The 22,939-nt window shown below is 35.3% G+C and overlaps 1 long non-coding RNA gene across 3 annotated transcripts in view; it reads left to right on the forward strand.

The window, feature by feature from the left end:
- LOC140600340 (uncharacterized) overlaps positions 1 to 22,939 on the forward strand; it is a 114,987-nt gene that overhangs the window by 71,965 nt on the left and 20,083 nt on the right. For all 3 annotated transcript variants that reach the window (XR_012003610.1, XR_012003609.1, XR_012003611.1), the window contains exon 5: positions 2,062 to 2,146. This is a non-coding gene — a long non-coding RNA (uncharacterized lncRNA). The remainder of the gene's footprint in view (positions 1 to 2,061; positions 2,147 to 22,939) is intronic.

Below are 22,939 nucleotides of genomic sequence, written 5' to 3' on the forward strand. Positions count from 1 at the left end.
TTAGCCATACATTATATATTACCCTGTTTAACTTTAGAAAATGTATCCTATACTGAGGAGATAATTGAGAGGAAAGAAAAGGCATACAGGGTGTGTAGAAATACTCACTAGTACATCTAAAAATGAGAAAAAGCCTCCTTCCCCACCTTCCCCCACATCTATAGGGAAATAAGAACACAGCAAATCAAATGTGATACATTGATATAATAAAACATTATATTGCTGGTAGAAATGATAAATATGAGAAACATAAAAAATGGGTTAAGGACCGTAGAAAACAATAGCAGATGAGAAAAAAATGTACAATTCAGAATGATAAATACTGGTTCCTAAAAATTATGCACAATTATTTTTTATGCAAGCAGTAGGATGGGAAAAGTCTTAGGGTTTATGAGAACACAAAATTTGAGATTTTTTTGAAGAAAGTTTATATTGCTATTGTTACTTAGATATTCCTATTTAACTTTCACTGTAAAGTTGATTAAATACCCAATTAAAAGCGAGCTTATTAAAGATTTAAAGTAATATTAATGGAAGAAAATTAAAAAGAGGTTTATGAGATTTAAAAAGATTTTTTTATTAGGAAAGGCTCATTTGAAGAATATAAATAAAAATGAGAAGGACTGCATAGTGTACTCAGAAGAGAACAAAGTATAAAATAAAAAGATAAACTCACATCTGCTTGCTCATCCCCGTTCTGGTGCAATCCTACCTGTCCTTTAAAGTCTTGCTACAGGCTGCTATCCTGAGGCTCCTCACCAGAAGCTTCCTAAGCAAACATGGCACTTCATTTGTCTCTCTTTTATGGTGCTTACCCGTTTCCGCCTTGTTTTAGAGCTATCTGTGTAGCTGGCCCTCTCCTCAACCATAAGCTTTATAAAAGTGGGACCATGAACCTTCAATTTCTTTGTAGGCCCCAGTTGTCCCATGTGAGCCACATGTTTGCTAGGTGAATGCATGTTCTTAGAGATGAAAAGCTCAGAGGCACAATTTTGAACGATAAGCAACGATGGTCAGGGACATGAGAAAGGTCCTTAAGAACATTACTTCTTCAGTAACCAGATTGAGGAGGTGAGTGTTGTAGTTCTGATGGACTGGAGGATAGCAGAAGCATGAAGTGATTTTGATTTCACGAGATCTGAGGCTGATGTATCTGGAGATGATCGTAGACTTTGATTTATGATTGCAGCTGGCAGAGAACATTGAAAAGAGGAAAGTTGAAGAAAGAGTTAGTGGGAATAGAAGACAGAGCAGAGATTCCAGAGGTGGTGTTCTAAAGAGTTCTTAAGGTCTTTACCTCATAAGGGCCAAGGTCCTTCTTTTTATGTTTGTTAAAAAAACAAACAAAAAAACCCAGTCAAACCTTTATCGTGGGTCATGTATTGAATTGTTGAATCACTATGGTGTACACCGAAAATAATGCAACACTGTGTGTTCACTATCTGCCATTTAAATAAAAACTTTTTTTTTGAAGCCTTTAATCATAGTTCAGTAAAATGAGCAAAGTGGATTGGACATTCTTTCTTACACACATGCACGCCCCACCCCCCCCCCACACACAGAGTTTCTCTGTTGTGCCAATGATACCGTTGTGGGTGTTTTGTTTTGTTTTGTTTTTTACCAAATAGGAGAAGACACAGAGTGTCAAAATATTCCTATTTTTATTTAAGTCCCAAAAGGCCCAAGAATTCTAAACCTACTTCATACTGACTGACTGTGAAGGCAAGGTAGTTCTGATTCAGATGGTATACCAAAAAATCTGATGGTTCTTCCTTTCTTCTTTGTCTACATGATGTGCAGGAACACCTTGCAGGTTGGCATTGTAAACTCTATGAGTTCAGGAACAAGGTCATAAACTATATACACAGTGTCTGAGCAATCCTAGCTTAAATATTTACTAATATGATTTTATCTACTACCAGTCACAAAGACACGTTCTCCTAATACCTACTCTTCTGTAAATAAATAATTCCTGTACCTTGTCCATTAAAAACATGGAGTTCTCTTTAAAAACTCGTTTTCTTTGGGTAATTTTTGGCTTATTTTCTCTTTCCTCACTAGAATATAAGTTTCATGAGAGCAAGAGTATTGTCTATTTTGTTCAACTATGGTACCCTGCAGAGCCTACAAGAGCTCCTTTTGCTCAGTAAGTACCATGTGCTAAATAAGCAAATGAACAAATGGTGGAATGACCAAGCATTGTTCTCGTTGTGACTTTAGAGACTTTTGTAAACATTAACTTGAATATCTTACACGAACACACACCCATGTAATTCTTCAGTGGCCTTCTGTCCCCTGCCACTCTTCCCCCCCAACCGACCAGATAAACTAAATAATAGTTGGCTGGCTATGCATAAGGATCCATCTGGCTTTCATGGACTATAAAATGAAAATGCTTTCCTCTTACAAAAACTTATGTGGGGAACTTATATCTCAAAAAAAAGATGTTTGTAATACCAAAGTGTATTTTGTTTTATTAAATCCAGATTGTTGGGTGGAGGCCCTTCGCTAAAAGTCACTCTCAAGCAAAATAAATTGCTTGTTATTCTCACAAAGAATTTACAGGAAGCAATTTGTAAAGGTTGCCATCAGGCTGAAGTCATTGTTGGCACTAGGAATCAGTGTGTCATCAAACCTCAGAGCAATCGTTTAACCTGGGTCTGCTCAGAGAAATCTCCATAATGCAAGGAAAATTGAATTCTACTGCCTCAGATTATAATCACTTTTGATATTATTCCAATTTTATCATGGAAGTTAAAAATATTTGACATAACAGTTTCTCTCATCCTACCACTATGTAGAAATATCTATTTTACATGTGCCAAACACTGGTCCTGTCATTACCAGCTATTTCACAAATAGTTTTTGAAAAATCTGCTCTCCTTTCCTCATTGTACTGAGGAAGTTGCTATATGGATAGCTAGGAAATGAATGGCTTGCCAACTTATTGGATCCATTCCATCAAGTTACCTATCTGCTGGTCAAGTAATAATTGCAAAAAAAATTTCAACTCCTTTTGAAGAGCTGACTATCCTCCAGTCTGGGTGACAGATGAGCAATTGTTCTGGATAGGCCTATGGGGGTATCATCAGAGCAGAGAAACACTGGATCCAGACATGCCGTGAAGATGGACGGTTGTGTGCTCCTAATTTCTGTCAATGTGTTTATTTTCAGCACCCTGGGAAAACAGGGCTAAAAAGATGGGAACACATAGATTCATCACATTAGCAAACATTAGACTGGTTCTCTATGTTTCCAATGACCAAAGAGAAAGCAAGATCTTGACAAAACCACGCTGATCAGTTTTTAGCCTTATCCAAATGATGCTCAATTCATTTACTGATCCAGCAAAAATAACCTGAATGCTGTGAGCCATTAGCACAAAATAGACTGGAAATAAAGCAGAACACCTTGCTGCACAGGCTCCCCTACTGCTGAATGGTTTTGAACGAATATTTCTTTTACTGTACATTGGGAACAATCATATACTGATGTTAAAATTCCCCCGACTGTCTCAGATGGAAAAGGCAGCAACCATCAAGCCTAAGTGCTTAAGGATGTTTCACTCCATTGAATAATCATCCTAGAAAAAGACTGACAAGAAGTATGTGGTCCTCTCTTTCTTCTCTCCAAACACAATCACACCCTTTGTTTAACAGCTCAGTCTGCTGTTTATAAGTCCTGTCATTCAGCACCCTGGTCCCTCGGCCTCCCAAGTTGAACAAGATTTCTTGATTGAGTCAAGCCATTCATTTGCTGATTGCCCCAGACCCGTGTGGCGTGTTGGCCGCTATCACCCTCCAACAGCTAATGCTTCTAGTGTGACATGATTTGGCCTGATAGCGCACCACAGCCCACCTGTTGTTCCCACCTCTTGTCCATTCCACAGCTGATTAGGCGGCCTCCTGTTCATGGTTCTTATGCATCTGGGCCAAAGAAATTAATTTGCGCTCACCATTCCTAGTTGCAGCTGGCTAATTGGACTCTAGGGTCACTTCCTTGTCTTATATAATTAATCAAAGTCTGCTTAGTTAATTATTGCAACATTCGTTCACAAATATCTATTGAGCATTTACTATGTGCCCGGCACTGTGCGAAGTGCAGAGGATACAACAGGCCATGCAAGTTCCAGTAATCAAAAAATTAACGGATTTCTCTAATTTCTATCTCGTTTTCCTATTTTTAAGTTGAATAGATCTTTTTAACGTTATGTAGGAAAGCATGATCCTTCCCCCTGTAGTTTCTTTTATTGCCTCAAAGTCAAGGAAAATTATCGTATCTCTTGAGATCTGATCAACGTTCACTCTTGTTTATTTACTTAATTATGAATTTAAAGGTACATAGTTAAAAAAAATAAGTACCTAAAGTACCCTACTTAGTTACTTAAGACTTCTGGTATATATTTTTTTGGGGGGGGGATTCCAAAATATTTGATCTAAAATAATTTAATTCAAATTTCTAATGAATGATTTCCAAAAATATGTATTTAAAAATCATCTCTATTGTTTTATATTGCACTTGGTCATTTCTTAATCCTTATATACAACTGGGTTTATTTCTGAGACTTCTCTTCTGTTTCACTGACTTATATTTCTCTTTTGTTTGCTCATTTCCTTTCTCGTTTTTAGAATATTTTTGTTATCCCCACCACTTTTCTAACTGAATATTATAACATTCTTTAAATTTAAATGCTAAGGAGAAGTCCATTTTTATTTTGAGATTGCACTAGATTCGAAAGTAACATTAAGAATCACATCTTTACAGTATTTTTTCTTTCTAGATGTTACTGCCCGATGTTTTATTATTTTAATAAACCCTTCTTATTAACTCTATTTCTCTTTATCTATATTTTATTACTGTTATAAATTGGATCCTTTTTAAAATTAGTCTTTTCTAGTTTGTAATTATTGTTATTCAAGAATCTAAATGGCTTTTCTATATTTTATGTTTTGTCTGGCCATTTATTATTCTATTAGATCTAAAAATTTTGACAGATTCCTTGTGCATTTTGTTAGATACATAATCAGTTGTTTTCAAATAGTGATGGTTTTGTTTCTTCCACTATTGCTCTCTTTTAGGTTTGTTTCATCTCTTAGGTTTGTTTCATCTCTCTCTTTACACTGGCCTGAACTCCCAAAAAACATTAAGTCAAAATGATGATAGAGGGCATGTCTGTAGTAAGATCATCTTCAATCCCTCTCTTCATGCCTTACCCTAGTCAGCAACACGGAGTGGGGTAATAGCAACGATGGGAAGTTTGGGATCTAACATTGCTTTATGAGAAACTGGGCCAGGGGTACCTGGGGGGCTCAGTGGTTGAGCGTCTGCCTTTGGCTCAGGTCATGATCCTGGGGTCCTGGGATCAAGTCCTGCATCAGGCTCCCTGCAGGGAGCCTGCTTCTCCTTCTGCCTGTGTCTCGGCCTCTCTCTGAGTGTCTCTCATGAATAAATAACTAAAATCTTAAAAAAAAAAAAAAAAGAAAGGAAGTGGGCCTTTCATAAATTTAATAACTGTGCCTAACTCATGCTTCTTGGTCTTTTGGCTGAGGTCTAGTAATTACGATATTATGTTTCTATTAGTAAAATTTAATCAGGAACTAGAAATGTTTGTCATAAGTTGAAGCTTTATTTTAATTCAGGTTGACATTGCTACATCTATCACAAAATTCTAGTTTGAATATCAGGTTTCTTCCTAGAATAATATTTCATGCCAATTTAAAAGGCTATGTAACTATTAAGGAATTAATTATGATTTTGAATAGCACTATCAAAAATACTCATCTTCCAATGGTGCTATACTTATAGAGAAGCCACTAGAAGTCAGAATTCTATGAGATAAGCTGAGTTTTTCCATAGAAATAATAGTATAATAAATTCAGAATTGAACTCATCCTAGGGTCAAATATCCAAATTTTCCTAGCAATGGCTACAAACACCATGTTAAATAAAATATAAATGTTATGAAGTTTGTTGAGCTTATCTATAAACTAATTTATTTATTGACCAGGGCAACACATTTACCTATCATGTGACTTCATATTTCCTAGAGCATTCTCATACTCTGCATACATTTTTCATTTTTTAAAATCATTTATTCCTATTCTAAATGAAATAAATTAAGAGTGAAGGAACACATTTATCAAGATCATAAACTGCAGAAGGTCTTCTTTGGAATGTTGGTTTAGAGCAAGAGTTTGGATAGAGGATTTGGAGTAAGACATATTTGGGTACAAAGCCTGGCTCTGCCTATTATTCATTTAAAAATATTTAGTGAGTTCTAGATCCTAGGGATATAATAGTGGACAAAACAGACAACATCCTCAGTCTCATGGAGTTTACATTTTGGTACCACTTTCTGGCCATGGCATTTAAAAATTCTTTTAATTTAAATTCTAGTCAGTTAACATACGGTGGAGTATTAGTTTCTGGAGTAGAATTCAATGATTCATGACTTGCATACAACACCCAGTGCTCATCATAATAAGTGCCTTCCTTAATACCCATCACCTATCTAGCCCATCCCCCACCCACCTCCCTGGCCATGACATTTTAAAAGTTTTTTTTTTTTTTTTTTTTTTTTTTTTAACATTTCTGGATTTCAACTTCTTGTTTTGTAAAGAATAACAGCACCTATCTCATAAGGTCATTTCAAAATTCAATTAGATAATGTCTATAAAGCACCTACCACATATTACAGCTCAATAAGTGGTAGCTGGGGGGTGTCTGGCTGGTTAGTCAGTAGAGCATGTGACTCTTAATCTTGGGGTCCTGAGTTTGAGCCCCATATTTAGCATAGTTAAAAAACAAAAAACCAAAACAGGAAAACAGGAATGCTTGGTTGGCACAGTAGGTTGAACATCTGCCTCTTGGTTTTAGCTCAGCTCATGATCTCAGGGTCATGAGATCGAGTCCCATGCTGGGGTTCAAGTTCGAGTTCAAGCTTGCTCTCACTCTCTCTCACTCTCTCTGTCTCTGTCTTTTCTCTCAAATAAATAAATAAATATTTAAAAAACCATGGGATGCCTTGATGGCCCAGTCACTTGAGTGTCTGACTCTTGGTTTTGGCTTAGGTCATGATCTCTGGGTCCTGAGATCGAGCTCCCTGTCAGGCTCTTGGCAGGGAGTCTGCTTGAGATTCTCTCTCCTTCTTCCTCTGCCCCTCCCCATGTGCTCTCTCTCTCTAAAACAAATAAATAAAATCTTTAAAAAAACAACAACAGAAAACACAAAAGATGAGTGATAATTGGCTTTCACATTTTAAACAAAAACTTTTGAAAGAAAACTATTAAAAGAAACTTTTGAAAAAAATTATAAGAAATACTCATTGTGGAAAAGGAGAATGTTTAAATCATTATCTAGAAAGAACTATTATTTTTAATATATACTTCCAGATTTTTTCTAAGTATGTGTGTATATATATGTGTGTGTGTGTATATATATGTGTGTGTATATATGTGTGTATATATATATATACATTTTTTAAGGATTTCATTTATTTATTTAAGAGAGAGAGAGCATGAGTAAAGGGAGGGGAAGAAGAGGAAGAAGCAAGACCTCCCTGTTGAGTGGGGCCCAATCCCAGGACCCTGAGATCATGACCTGAGCTAAAGGTAGATGCTTAACTGACTGAGCCACCCAGGTGTCTTCTTTTTCTTTTTTTTTTCTTTTTTTTTAAAGTAGTCTCCATGCCCAGTGCAGCGCCCAATGCAGGGCTTGAACTCACAATCCTGAGATCAAGACCTGAGCTGAGATCAAGAGTCGGACACTCAACCAACTGAGCCACAAGTGATTATACCACCGGTCAGGATATAGAAAAACTAGATCTATCATATATTGCAGGTGGAGATTTAAAATGGTACAGCCACTCTGGAAAACAGTTTGGCATTTTCTTACAAAAGTAAACATAAATTCAGCAATCACACTCTTGGATGTGTATCTCAAAAAAAAGAAAACTCATGTTCACATCAAACCTGTACGTGGGTGTTCACTGAAGCTTTATTCTGACTAGCAAAGGACTGAAAACAGCCCAAATGCTCTTTTTGTGGGTGAATGGTTGAACAAACTGTATGATATGCAATGGAATATTACTCAGCAATAGAAAGGAATAAACTATTGGTAGAGGAAAACAGCCCAAATGGACGTCAAGAGCATTATGCTGAGTGAAAAAAATTCAATCTCAAGAGGCTAAATGCAGTAAGATTCTATTTATATTATGTCTTTTAAATAATAGAACTATAGAGATTGAAAAGAGGTTAATGGTAACTAGATGACACACAGAGGGGATGAGGTGGGGGAGATTAAAAGAAAGTAATAACACCAGGAAATTATTTTGCTGAATTTTTTTTTTTTTTTGCCGAATTTGATGCAGTGGTGCAATCAATATACATGAGATTATATTGTATAAAACTACACCTTCCCCCCTCCCCACACAAATGAATACAGGTCGCAAAAATGGCAGAAACTGAGTAACCGACCACCTGTGATTGGTACATCAGTAGTGATGTACCAAGATCAGTTTCCTGGTTTCGGTTTATACCATAGCCATGTAAGAGGGCACCATGAAGGGCACATGGGATTCTTAAACCACATTTGCAACTTCCTTGGTATCTATAATTATTTCAAAATAAAAATTTTTTAAAAACGAATTGTAATTATTACTAGGGCTCTTTTTCCCTTTTATCAGCTATTTTAAAGGATATTAAAGAATTAGATTTATCAGGAAAAGATAAGATAATGATGCTGTTTTAAAAACAATCTCACCCAAAAGGAGTATGAGCTTTTAAAGTAGTCATCTTGGAAACTTGACTACTTAAGCATATGTTTTGGGCCACTGCAGATCAAATATTTTAGAAATCCTCTTTTGTATTTGCCTGCAGAGATCATCAGCCATTGGCAAGTATGAAACCTATTACTTTATAAGACATTCTCTTGAAGTACTATGTTTTCTTCCTATCTCCTTTTACTTGATCTTTGTTCTACATGTTCCCCAGATATAGAGGGGCTTATTTGGCACAGATACAACGCCTGTAAGACAAAGGAAAAGAAGGTCCATCTGTTTATTCTTTCTTTTGTTTCAGTCTCTGGATATTTGTGCCTTTTTTTTTTTTGTGTGTGTGTGTGTGTGCTTTTAACTTGTTAAGTGTGAGACATTTTCCCATGTGATGGAGCATGTGAATTTTCTTTATTTCAATGCCTTTCATTGCCACCAACATATGGGATCTTTGAAAGAACTTGAAGAAATATTTCTTTTAATTAAAAAAAAAGATTTTATTTATTTATTTTAGAGAGAGAGCACACATGGAGGAAGAGGGTTAGAGGGAGAGGAACAAGTAGACTCCATGTTCAGCACAGAGCCCTATGCAGAGCTCAACCTTACCACCTGAGATCATGACCTGAGCCAAAATCAAGAGGCCGACACTTGACACTCAACTGACTGAGCCACCCAGGTGCCCCACAACATTTGTTTATTTTAAAGCAGTTGAGTAGCTAAATAAAGGAAATTACATTGATGTGTTTTTTGTTTTTTTTTTAACTGAAGTTGTCTTGGCTCCTGGTCTTTGGGAATAAATGCCTGTATAATATAACTTGAGACTCTCCATCATGGCTCAAAGGATTGTATTTTCTTACTGATGTGGCTGGAAAGTGAGGAAATGGAACTGAAGTCTGGGAAAGGAAAAACAAATATATCATGTATTTTTTCAAGGAGGTACAGGTATTGAGACTCAAATTGTGTGGATTTTGCAGATGTTACCTGAAGTCCTCACTTATTTCACATTGAGGAATTGCCTTTGGCTCAGTGAAATCAGATTTTGAAATACTATAAGACTATTCAGTCTTATAAAGTCACAATTACAAAAGGGATTCATAAATTTTGATGAACATTAGTCATTGCTATAAGTTTCTTTGATTGCCCTAGGACAACAGACTCTGAATTAATAAATCTTCTCTAGCCAAGCTGCTCAATTTTAAGAAAAACTCATTGAACTGAAAGCAATGCCAAATCTCTGATTACTTTAGATAATCCTGTCATTATATGAAATTTTATGACTGTCTAGTCAATTTGGGCTTTTGTTTGGCTCTATCTAGTTATAAAAAATGTATATCCTCTTTTAAAGAAACTACTGAAATTGAAACTGGCAAAATGAAAGATTCCATAAAAATCTGCTTTTTGCTTTTTTTCCTGCTTCTATCCTTGCTAGGATCTGCACCCCCACCCCACCTTACAGGTGCATTGTAAGAGACAAGGAGTTAATGGTTCTCTGGGATAAATAACATCTGAGAAAGGACCCAGTGAGAATGACAGAGGAGGCCATCACATGCCAATTCCATACCACCAGAAGTTAGACATCTATCTCCAAGACCCCCTGGCTCCAAGGAATGACACCTAGGCTCTCATCTTTGTTCTAACTGGTTCCTGGAAACCTGAGAGGATGCGTGCACCAGACCACTGTGCCCAGTAAAAACCCCAGGCCCAGAATATAGAGGAGACTCCCTCCTTTCCTTTCTGAGTCTCCCAGATACTCACTCCGTCTGTTATCTGTTCTGTCTGTATCTTCAATAAACTCTGCTTTCATCTCCTGCTGCTTCACCTTTCATTTCCATCTTGTGTGAAGCCAGGGGCCCTCTTGGGTCGTCCTGCAGGACCCCTCCAGGTCCCTGGACTCAGCCTGCCAGCATCAAAATGAAAGCAAAAGCCACCTTACTTAGTGTTGACTTGGAGTCCAAATTGAGACCAAATATACTTGCAGTTTTCGGCTAGATCTGTAGCCTTACAGCCGTGTGCGTTGGGATGATCATTCAGCTTTAGAACTGTATTTGTATTATGGGGCAAATCTCTTCTTCTACCACCTCTTCCTCCTCATCTCTTCCTCCTTCTTTTCTTCTTTCTTCCCCTTCTTCTTGTTCTTTTCCTCCTCCAACTAAGCTCAGAGTGAAGAATAGCTTTTCTGGAATGAAAAGGTAGATGATGATCTAGACGAACTCCAGAGGCAAGGATCGATGTCTGTGGTGTTTTTCACTTGTGTGGGTGGGCCCAGATCCAAAACAGAATGCATGAATCTTTCGATACTCCACTATTTTTTGTTGTTGTTCTAGAAATATGTGTGGATCAGGTATCAGTTAAGTCCCTAAATTTTGCAGTGGGCTTGCAATTCATACAAAAGCATAAAAAATGGGTTTGGGTTCAAATACCTTCTTGTTTAGGTTTTAGGGGAGTTCTAGTTTATTTCCATTCTATCTAGCTGTAAATTGTAATTTCTGTGAAATATATTTTTGTACACTTGACCCTCTTCTCATATTCTTTTGTATACATCCATTTTATTTCTATTATTTTTGTTGCACAGTATCTCAATGAATATGGAATTATTTATAGGTCACATACATATATAAAAATAATTTATAATGTAAAAAGTAAAAATCACCAATCACTTACAATACAGCCCTACCTCTTTCCACACCCATCCTGAAGCAGTAAACACAGTCAAACTTTTGGTATCTATCCAGACTTTTTTTGAGAATATTCAGGCTTATACTTAATATGTTTTCACAAAATGAAGCCCTACCTTACATATTGTTGGATAAGTTTTTCACTTAATAATTCATAATTCAGACTACCTTCTGATTTTTAAATGACTGAGGAGTTTCCATTTTATAACTACTTCAGCATCCATTTAGCCATTCTCCTATTGTTGACATTGAGCTCTAATAGTTTGAGCTATTACAAATAATATGCCTTATATATACAATCTTGCACACTTGTACAAGTATTTCTATAGAGTACAAGTCTAAAGCTTCAAATTAAAAATATTTTTAATTTTGAGGGTTGCCTGGGTGGCACAGTCAGTTAAGTGACAGACTCTTGGTTTCAGCTCAGGTTGTGATCTCAGGGTCATAAGATCAAGTCCTGTGTTAGGCTTGCACTCGGCATGGAGTTTGTTTAGGACTCTCTCGCCCCTCCCCACTGCTCTCTCACTCTCTCTTTCTCAAATAAATAAATCTTTCAAATATACATATATATTTGCTTTTGATAGTTTTTGGCACATTGTGATGATATTTATTATTTGACAATTATTTGTCACTCCAAATAGGCTGTCACAATTCAGCCTGCCCCAGAAGTATGAGTTTTCTTTCTCCATATCCTAGACAATCCTGGACTTCATCCATATGTTTAACTTTTTGTAATTTGATGGACAAAAATAGGATCACCTTTTCAATTTGCATTTTCCTAATTGCCAGCAAAGCTGAACATCTTTTCATATACCTATTAGGTGTTAGCATTTGGGGTTTTTGAAGACTACTTGTTCATATTTTTTGCCCTTTTCTTATTGGGTGTTGCCTTTTATTTATTTGTAGGAGTTTTCTTATACTAGGAATAGGAATACTTTCTTCATTATTTTTACAGAAAGTTTATGTTTTTATGCAATCATCACTCCACCTTTGTGTGTGTGTGTGTGTGTGTGTGTGTGTGTGTGTGTGGCTTCTGAGATTTGTACCTTACTTAGGGAGATCTTTCTCAATTTTATTAAATATTTCCTATATTTTATTCTAGAAATTTTATAGTTCTACTTTTTTTTCATTTCACTATTTAATCCCTTTGGATTTTAGTTTTTCAAATGTGTGGTATGAAGAGAATTGTAATTTTTTCTATTAAATGGCCATCCAGTTGATCTCAAACTTTTGATTAGCCCATTCTTTACACAATGGTTGAAATGACATTCTTTTTCTTTTTTTTTATTAAAGATTTTATTTATTTATTCATGAAAGACACAGAGAGAGAGAGAGAGAGGCAGAGACGCAGGCAGAGGGAGAAGCAGGCTCCATGCAGGGAGCCTGACGTGGGACTTGATCCTGGGTCTCCAGGATCACGCCCTGGGCTGAAGGCAGCGCTAAACCGCTGAGCCACCCGGGCTACCCGACATACTTTTTCATATACTAAATTTAAAATTCATATGGATCTGAATATTATTTTATTCAATTGATCTATTTCTTTTTTTTTTTTTAATTTATTATGATAGTCACACAGAGAGAGAGAGAGAGAGAGAGAGAGAGGGGCAGAGACACAGGCAGAGGGAGAAGCAGGCTCCATGCACCGGGAGCCCAACGTGGGATTCGACCCCGGGTCTCCAGGATCACGCCCTGGGCCAAAGGCAGACGCCAAACCGCTGTGCCACCCAGGGATCCCTCAATTGATCTATTTCTGTGCCAATATTATACTATTTTAATTACTTTTGCTTTATCATAAGCTTTGTTAAAGGAGTTCCTTCTCATTATTTTTATTCTTAGAATTTGCTTTGCAATCATTGCTAATCTACTCATTCAAATAAACTTGGAATTACATTGCAAATTTCCATTAAAAAATCCTGTTAGAGGGGATCCCTGGGTGGCTCAGTGGTTTGGTGCCTGCCTCCGGCTCAGGGAGTGATCCTGGAGCCCCGGGATCGAGTCCCGTGTCGGGCTCCCTGTGTGGAGCCTGTTTCTCCCTCTGCCTGTGTCTCTGCCTCTCTCTGTGCGTCTCTCATGAATAAATAAATAAAATCTTTAAAAAAATCCTGTTAGAGTTTTTATTTTTTTTTCTGTTAGAGTTTTTAAATTTGAGGTGATCTTTATATCTCATCTTACCATTTAGAATAATAGCATGTTCTTTTTTTCTTTTCCTGGGCCCTTTAATAATTTCTAGAAAGTTTTATAGTTTTCTTCACATCGTGTGTATTTTTGGATACATTTATTCCACTGTAGTTGGTAGTTTTGTTGGTAAAACAAATGGGGTCCTTTTTGATTCTTTCTAATAAGTTACTGCTGGTGTCTACAAAAGCTGTTAGTAATTTGTATTTTGATCTTATACCTGTCCTCCTTACTAAAATTTCTTGTTTAATAGTTTTTTCTAAGTCATTTTGTATCTTTTTTTTAGATAAATAAGCATGACATTTTGCTTAATATTTTCTAGTATTTCTCTCCTTATGTTTTATCTCCGTGTGTGTTGTGTTTGTGTGTGTGTGTGTGTGTGTGCGTGTGTGTATGCGTCTATCCACAGAGAAAGAGAATGAAACAAGTTTGTGTGTCTTACTACATTGGTTAGAGTTTTCAGATCATTGTTGAACAATATTAATGATGATAAGCTTTTTGTCTTGTTTCTAATTCCAGTGACATTATATCTCTAGTGCTTTAAGATTTCATATGAAGTTTGCTATTGACTTCTTGATAATACTGTTTATCAAATTAAGTATTTCTATTCCTAGGTTACTAAAATTTTATCAAGTGTTAGTATTGCCTTCTCTCTCAAAATGAATAAATGACCTTCACTATATTAATGCTATAAAGTAGTGTATTTTCTGATGTTGAACCATTCTTCCATTTCTAAATTCTATTTGATCATGATGTGTTGTTTTTTCCTATACCACTATATTTAGTTTGGTAATGTTTAATTTAGGTTCTAAATTCCTGTAGTTATGAATGAGATTAGGCTAGAATGTTTTCATTGTTTCTTTTGTATAATTTTTGTCTGATATTGGTATAAACTTTATATTAAACACATAGAAGGAATTTGACAGATTTTAATCTTTTTCTACTCTCCAAAACAGTTTAAATGACATAGAAGTTACCTGTACCTTGAACATTTGAGAAAATTTTCTCACAATATTATCTGGGTCTGGAACTACTGGGGGAGGAAAATTTTTCCTAACTTAAAAATATTTTAAGGATATCGATCTATTTTTTACCTTCCATATAGTTTGGCAAATTTATATTGTCCTAGAAATTCTTCTACTTCATCTAGTTTCTTAATGTATTGTTATGAAGTTGCAAGCGCTATTCTAATATTTTTAATATCTCCTGTATTTGTGGTTGTACTTCTATTTTATTTTTTGTGTTATTATATTGTTTTTTTCCATTTTTTGTTTGTTAGATTTGCTCAAGGTTTGTTCATTAAGTTATTCTTTTTAAAAAAGCAGTTTGGGACTTGAAGAGTTTATTTCCATCAAGTTTCTATTTTGATCTTTATTACTTACTTCTATTTTTGTTGCTTTTGTTCTTTTCCAATTTCTTATGTTGAATTATGTTCATTCCTTTTCAGTCTTTTTCTTACCAATAGACACATCTAAAGAGACTATACACTCCTTGAGTAACAACCTGACCATATCCCATAGCTTTTTTTCTTATCTACTTTATCAAGGTATAATTTACATATGATAAAATTCACCATTTAAATTGCAGAATTTAGTAATTTCTAGTAAATTTATAGAGCTGGGCAATCATCACAATCTAATTTTAGAATATTTCCATTACCCTAAAAAGACACCTTCTGCCCTTTTTCAGTCATTCCTAGTCCTACCCCTAGTTCCAGTCACCTGGACATTTTTAAAAACACAAATGTCCAAATCCCACCGCAGACGGAGTCAGAAATCTGACGATGTGGTCCTCATATGTATGTATTCCAAAAGATCCTCAGGTTATTCGACTTTGACCCACATTTGAGAACCACCTTGATATGAGAAGAAAGCCTTAGACTACTTGATGAGGGAATAATCAAGGAGAGTTGCGAAGTTAAATAATTCATTGGAACACAGTTTAACGAATCAAAAATGGTTTAAATTACCTTGGTAACACAGGAACCTTGAGTCCAGGGATTGAATCGATTCATTTTTATATTTCTCACAATGCCAAGTATAGTGATTTACATAAAGACGATGCTTCAAATACATGTTTTAAATGTGGAACAGACTTTATTTATGTAGATGTCAAATCTATGAAGATTATTCCCTAAAAGATATTTTTGAATCAACTTTAAAACCTATTTAGAAAACTCTTTGTTTTTCATATACAATTCCAAAGTTTATTAAAGTCTAACTTACAATAAAACATCAAAAGTACTGTACTTCTCAAACCAACAAATTTCGCTCTTATAAAAAATGAATCATATTATATAGAAAATCCTACACATAATAATTAACCACATGTTGTTAATTGCTATAAAAATGCATTGGGGAAAAATGCATTGGGGGATGCCTGGGTGGCTCAGTGGTTGAGTGTCTGCCTTCGGCTCAGGGCATGATCCTGGGGTCCAGGGATCGAGTCCCACATTGTGCTCCTAGTGGGGACCCTGCTTCTCCCTCTGCCTATATGTCTCTCTCTCTGTCTTTCTCTCTCTCTCTTTGTCTCTCATGAATAAATAAATAAGATCTCTTTAAAAAATGCATTGGTTTTCGTTAGCTTGAAACAGTATTCTCTACATCATAAAATGAATCATTTTTTTGATGATCATTCTTCAGAAGGAACTACTTTTTTTAACAATGTTTTAATATATTTATTAGTACTTCAATAATATTGAGTTCATAATTAGGAGTGCAATAATACTGAAGTAGTGCTCTAGCAATTTAATTTAAATAATCCATTTCAATTAACATTTGAACTCTCTGAAATTTTCAAATTAGGGATTGAATTGTAATTATGCCATTTGTAGATACAGATCAATATAGTAAGTGTAAGGCTTTTTTTTATTGTGATAAAAAGTACATACGTAAAACTTACTGTCTTAACCATTGTTAAGTGTATATGATGTTAAGTATATACATATTGTTATATGACAGATCTCTAAAACTTCATTTTGAAAAACTGAAACTCTATACACACTGAACAACTCCTCTTTGCCCACTTCCCCTAGACCCTGGCAACCACATTCTGCTTTCTGTTTCTAAGAGTTTGACTATTTTAGATACTTCATGTAAGTGAAATCATGCAAAATTTGTCTTTTAGCGATTGGCTTATTTCACTTAGCATAACATCCTGAAGGTTCATCCATCTTGTAGTTTATAGCAGGATGTCCTTTTTATTTTAATTTTTTTTGGATTTCCTTTTTTTAAAAGGCAATTGTATGTATATTTTAATTTTAATAAAAATGTTATTATTCTAAAAAATTTTTTATTATTCTATTGTATATATATACCATATTTTCTATCCATTCATCCATTGTATTTGACGGACATTTACTTGTACAGGTTACTTGTACCTGTTGTACCTGTTATACTTCTGTAAATAATGCTGCAGTGAACATGGGTCTGCAAGTACCACTTTGTGTCCCTGTTTTCAATTCTGTTGGATATACATGAGAGTGGGATTGCTGGTCATATAGTAATTCTAATTTTTTTTAAAGATTTTATTTATTCATGAGAGACACAGAGAGACAGAGAGAGAGATTGAGGCAGAGACACAGGCAGAGGGAGAAGCAGGCTCCATGTAGGGAGCCTGATGTGGGACTCAATCCCAGGTCTTCAGGATCACACCCTGGGCTGAAGGCAGCACTAAACCACTGAGCCACCTGGGCTGCCCCTGTAATTCTATTTTTAATATTTTGATTTTAACTCCATACTATTTTCTATAACAACTGCATCATTTTACATCCCCACCAACAGTGCCCAAGTGTTCCAATTTCTCCATATCTTCCCCAACACTTTTTTATTTTCAGGTTTTTTGATAGTGGCCATTGTAATGGATGTGAAGTAATATCTTACTATGGTTTTATTTGCATTTCTCTGATAATTAGTGATATTAAGTATCTTTTTATATGCTTGTCAGCTTGTCTGTATATTCTTCAGAGGAATACCTACTAAAGTCCTCTGTCCATTTCTGATTTGTGTTGGTTTGGTGTTGTTGAGTTGTAAAAGTCCTCTATATCTTCTTGATTTTAACCCCTTATAAGATATATAGTTTGCAAGTATGTTCTCCCATTCCAAAGTTGTCTTTTCACTCTGTTTGTTTCTTTTGCTGCAGAGAAGTTTTTTAGTTTCATGTAGTTCTATTTTTTCTTTTTTTCATGTCATGTCCATAAAATCATTGCCAAATGAAGCCATCCTCTGTATTTTCTTTTAGGGGTTTTATAGTTTCAGGTCTTATGTTGAGGTCTTTAATCTATTTTGACTTAATTTGTGTATATGATATAAGGTCAGCATCCACCTTCATTCTTTTGCCTATGGCTGTCCAGTTTTACCAGTACAGTTTGAAGACTAACCTCTCCCCATTGTGTATCTGTGGCACCTCCATCAAAGATTATTTCACTGTATACCTGAGGGCTTATTTCTGAGTTCTCCATTCTGTTCAATTGGTCTACTCTGTTTTTATGCCAGTATCAAACTGTTTTGATTACTGCAACTTTGCAATATGTTTTAAAATCAGAAAGTTTGAGGCCTCCAGCTTTGTTTTTCATTCTTAAGTTTGTTTTGGCTATTTGGGTTCCCTGGAGATAACATATGAATTTTAGCATGTATTTTTCTTTCTGCAAAAAATATTATTGGGACTTTGATAGAGATTGCATTGAATGCATAGATTGCTTTCTGCAACTTGGACATTTTAATAATAATAAGTCCTTTTCAATCCACAAGCATGGAATATCTTTCCATTTATTTTTTTCTTCAATTTCTTTCAGCAATATTTTGCAATTTTCAGTGTACAGGTCTTTTACCTCTTGGGTTAAGTACATACATAAGTATTTTATTTATTCTGATGATATTATTTATAAATGAGATTGTTTTTCTTAATTTCCTTTTCAGACTATTCATTGTTCATGTGTTGAAAATCAGCTGATTTTTTGTGTGTTGATTTCGTATCCTAAAACTACTGAATTTGGTTATTAGTTCCAGCAGGTTTTTGTGGGGAATCTTTAGGGTTTTTCTACATAAAAGATTGTGTCATCTGAAAACAGAGATAATATTACTTTTTCCTTTCCTATTTGGATTCTTTTATTTCTTTTTCTTCCTGATTGCCCTGATTGGCACTTTCAGTTCTATATTGAATAGAAGTGGTAAAAGTGAGCAACTTTCCCTTGTTCCTTTTTTTTTTCTTTCCCTTGTTCCTAATGTTAAAGGGAGCACTTTTAATTTTTCACCATTTAACTCTAAAATTGTATTGTTCCAATACCTAATTAGAGGAAAAGATATTAGCACACATTCCCTGAGATTGAGGATCAGTCACAATTTTACTCAAGGTAAATATATGACAGAAATATATGACAGTAGTTGATACACTAGGCAAAAGCCCCAACTCAGTAAACATGTTCTACTCCAAATCAATCATTAGTTTGCATGTTTCCTTAGGCAAGTTTTTTTCTCCACCAAGTAGTATCTACTTTTCCCTTCTACGAAATGGGATAATATTGTTAAATTCGTTTTATCTCCCTAAAGTCGTATGAGACTCAACTATGCTAAAATTTATATGTATATTACTTTGTGCTAATTGGTGGTAAGAATAACTTTAGTAAAATGTGAGATTACAGCATAATCTTTTTATGGGAAAAGATTATTGAGATCCTCATTTTTATTCTGAAAAGAAAATGAAACTCTATAAAGATGGTAATTTTTGGATTTGCATTTATACTGATCTTTAAAAATCATAGTAGCAACTACTACCTATAAATAAATAACTTTATATTTAAGTTCGGTGCTTTGAATAAGTAAGCATGCAAGAAAGTCTGTTAAATGTCTGTTAAATAAAAAGGTAATTTTTAATTGTATATTTTATTCCATTTTCCTTACATCTTGTATTAGTTTTCTATTTCTCATCGTCTAAATCAGGTACGGGTGAGACTCAGGGTATAATCCATCGTAGGGCACAATTTCCCCTCCATCTGTGGACCTGTGAAACTTAAAAACAAGTTATCTGTTCCTAAAATACACTGGTAGGACAAGCATAGGATAACACTTAACATATTCCAGTTCAAAAAGGGAGAAAATGGAAGGAGGTTAAAAAAGAATAAGTCACTGGTTCCAAGCAATTTCGAAATCCAGCTGGGAAACTCCATTAAGTTTCAAGGTCTGGAATAATCCTCTATGGTGCATGGGATGAGTCATTCTTTCTTTTTCATGAAAGAAATACATTTTTGCAGCTGTGTGATTTTATCAGCCTGTTTCCTGCCTGTAGAATAGTGAGAATCTCACATCCTTGTTTCTTTTCAAGCTCTCTCTGCCTCTTTTGGTCCAAGCTGACAGTATTCCTGCTGATATAAAATGCTCAAGAACTTTGTGGGTCTCCCATGTATGCCACAGGGATCGACACTATTAGATAATAGGCTCATCCACAGATCCTTCCTAGATAATTCCATCTCTATTTTTGGATTTTGCTGAGATATCTGAGAGACAAAGTCTTTAAAGTTTCCTAGCTCCTCTTTGGTTTGCTTGAGGGGATCTGTGAGTCACATCCTAATCTCTTCAAAGAACTTTTGTGTGACTGAGTACTCTGAACTTTGGATTTTTCTGAGGTATCAGCAAAAGTTTGTCCAGCCATACTCTCAGTTTTTTCTCTAGAGTACAATTCCCTGACAGTGAATCTCTTGATTTTAGTTTTCTTTTCTAATCTGAGTAGGAGGAGAATTTCCCAAACATTAAATCCTGAATCCTAATTGCTTACCGGTCCTTGACTCAATTTCTTTCTTTCCTCTCACATTTTACCATAAGCAACTAGAAGAAACCCATTTACACCTTCAATACTTGCTTGGAAGTCTCAGCTAACTGCCCAGTTTCATCATTTATAAATTCTGCTTTCCATATAACTGAAGGATACAATTTCTTAAAGCACATATTTCTGTTGTCTGTTCAATGCAATCTAGACTTTTTCTATCATGCTTCCCGACATTCTTCCAGCTTCTGCCTACCACCCCATTGCAAAGCCTCTTCCACACAGTTAGGTATTTGTTACAGCAGCCCCTCACTTCAGGTACCAAATCTATATTAGTTTTCTATCATTGCCATAACGAATCACCACAAACATATTGGTTTAAAACAGCACAAATTTACTATTTTACAATTCTGTACGTTAGAAGTCTGACACTGGTCTCACTGAGTTAAAAATCAAGATATCTGTAGGGCTGCATTCCTTTCTGGAGGCTCCAGGGGAGAATGTGTTTCGTGCTCACTCATACTATTGCAGAATTCAGTTCTTATGTTTGTAGGACTAAGGTCCCCATTTGTTTTTTGGCTGTAAGCTAAAGGTCGTTCCTAGTTTCTAGGCCACGGCACTTCTTGACTCATGGTTCTCTTGCTCTATCTTCAAAGTTCTCAACAGCAGCTTCTCATATCACATCTCTAACTTTCATAACTTTTGATGTGTGAAGCTGTCGTAGTCATTGATTTCGAAAGGTTCTGTGATTTCATCATGTTTCTTTCTTGTTAACCCAAGGGTCACTTAGAAGCCTATTTTAAAATTTCCAAATGTCTGGACTCAGGGCTATTGTGTGTCTGGTATGTGTATTGCAATATGGTCAGAGAATGTAACATCTATGGTTTCAACTTCAGAAATGTTATGGGACCTGTTTTTGTGGCCTAATACATGACTGCTTTTTATAATAGCTCCATGGGCTTTTGGGAAAAATATCTTTATTTTCTGTGTATTTGGTATGAATTCCTGTACGTCTATAAGGTTTAGTTTGTAACTGTGTTAATCCATTCTCTGTATCCTCATTTGTTTTCATTGACTTGATCTGCCAGTTTTTAAAAGAGATGTACTAAAGGGTACACTTTATTTTGTTTTATTTGATTTTAAGTCTAATTTACTCACATATTAGTAAATGAAGACTATATTTATTGATGAGAATTTCAAATCCATGCCTTTTTTCTTAATATATTGCATATAATGTTTGATATAATGAATTGTGTGCATTTTATTTTAGACTGTGAATTATTCCATAATTTTCTGTGAGTGAAAAAACCCATACCTAAATATAAACCAAAGTTCCCGAATAGAAATATAACCAATTTAAAACTGGAGAAACCCGCTTATAAAGCATCACAAAAACATCTGAGCAGGTTTTTGCCACTTCCTGTCCTTGCATTTAATGCACTGACTCCATTGGTACCTAACCACTAGGTTGATGCTTTTTTATTCCTCGTCTTTCCTGAAATGCATAGAGTATTTGTTACTGTCCAGGGTGGGACTATAGGCTAGAAAGAATAAGGCAATTTAAGAAACTGTGAAGGGTTCTGAGAGCCATGTGGGGTTCTATAACCAATTTAGTCCCCAAATCCCAAGGGAAGAAAATTGGGAATCAGGCCTCTACTTTGCTTGCAGCCTTTTTAGTATGAAAAAAGACTTTCTGTTGACTTGCATTTTGTAAAATTAGAGTTTAGACAGTAGTTCAACACTGACCTGATGAATTAATTTTGTCAGTTTGTTTGCTGATGCTTTTATTTTAAATCTTTTAGCTTAGTCTAGTGACCACCACCCTAAAGAACTATAACATATAACTTTCCTATTGTAAATTAACACCTCAAGTGCTGCCTTAAAAGAAATTGGAGGAAAAAACATTTAAACCGTGTAATCCCCATCTTAAATGTAAAGCACTCTACATTTCTATGTGAAGACCTAAGGAGGGTATACTCAGAAAGAATTGCTCCCTTCCCCCCCTCCCCAAGATTTATGGGTTTCCATTGTAAAACTGTTTTTTCATAACTTTATCTTAAGGACCTTAAGTGTCCTGTAGTTAAAGATGCTTAGTTTAGAGAGTTAAGAAAATGTAAAACCTATTTTAAGAACCATACTTTACTAACTTACTTTTTTAGGAAAGCAAATTCAACAGAGTTGTATGTGATAATGGGCCAGTGAAGATTTACTGTCTTAGTCATTTCGAGGGCTGAACCTCTTGGTTTTCTGTGCCGTACTAAACTAGTTACTTTGCTGAACTTTGAATTAACAAAATAAAAACCATCAGCAACATAAAAGGAAAGCTGCTGCAATATCCTCTTATCAGAAAAAAAAAGAGACAAGGCATGGAATCTTCAGCTTTAGGAACAAATAGTAAATCATTTATGCAAGAGAGATTTGGGAGAGGAAATGTGGCATCCAGACAAATAAATAAAATACTGACGGTGCAGTATTAAAATGAATTTAGCTAACCAAAGAGTGAAAATAGCCTGGTTTTAGCTTTAGGCTGGTTGAAGAGCAAAAACTTCTTAGGCTGTGTGTG

This window comes from Canis lupus, chromosome 11 (genome assembly GCF_048164855.1).
Source record: "Canis lupus baileyi chromosome 11, mCanLup2.hap1, whole genome shotgun sequence".
NCBI classification, from domain to species: domain Eukaryota; kingdom Metazoa; phylum Chordata; class Mammalia; order Carnivora; family Canidae; genus Canis; species Canis lupus.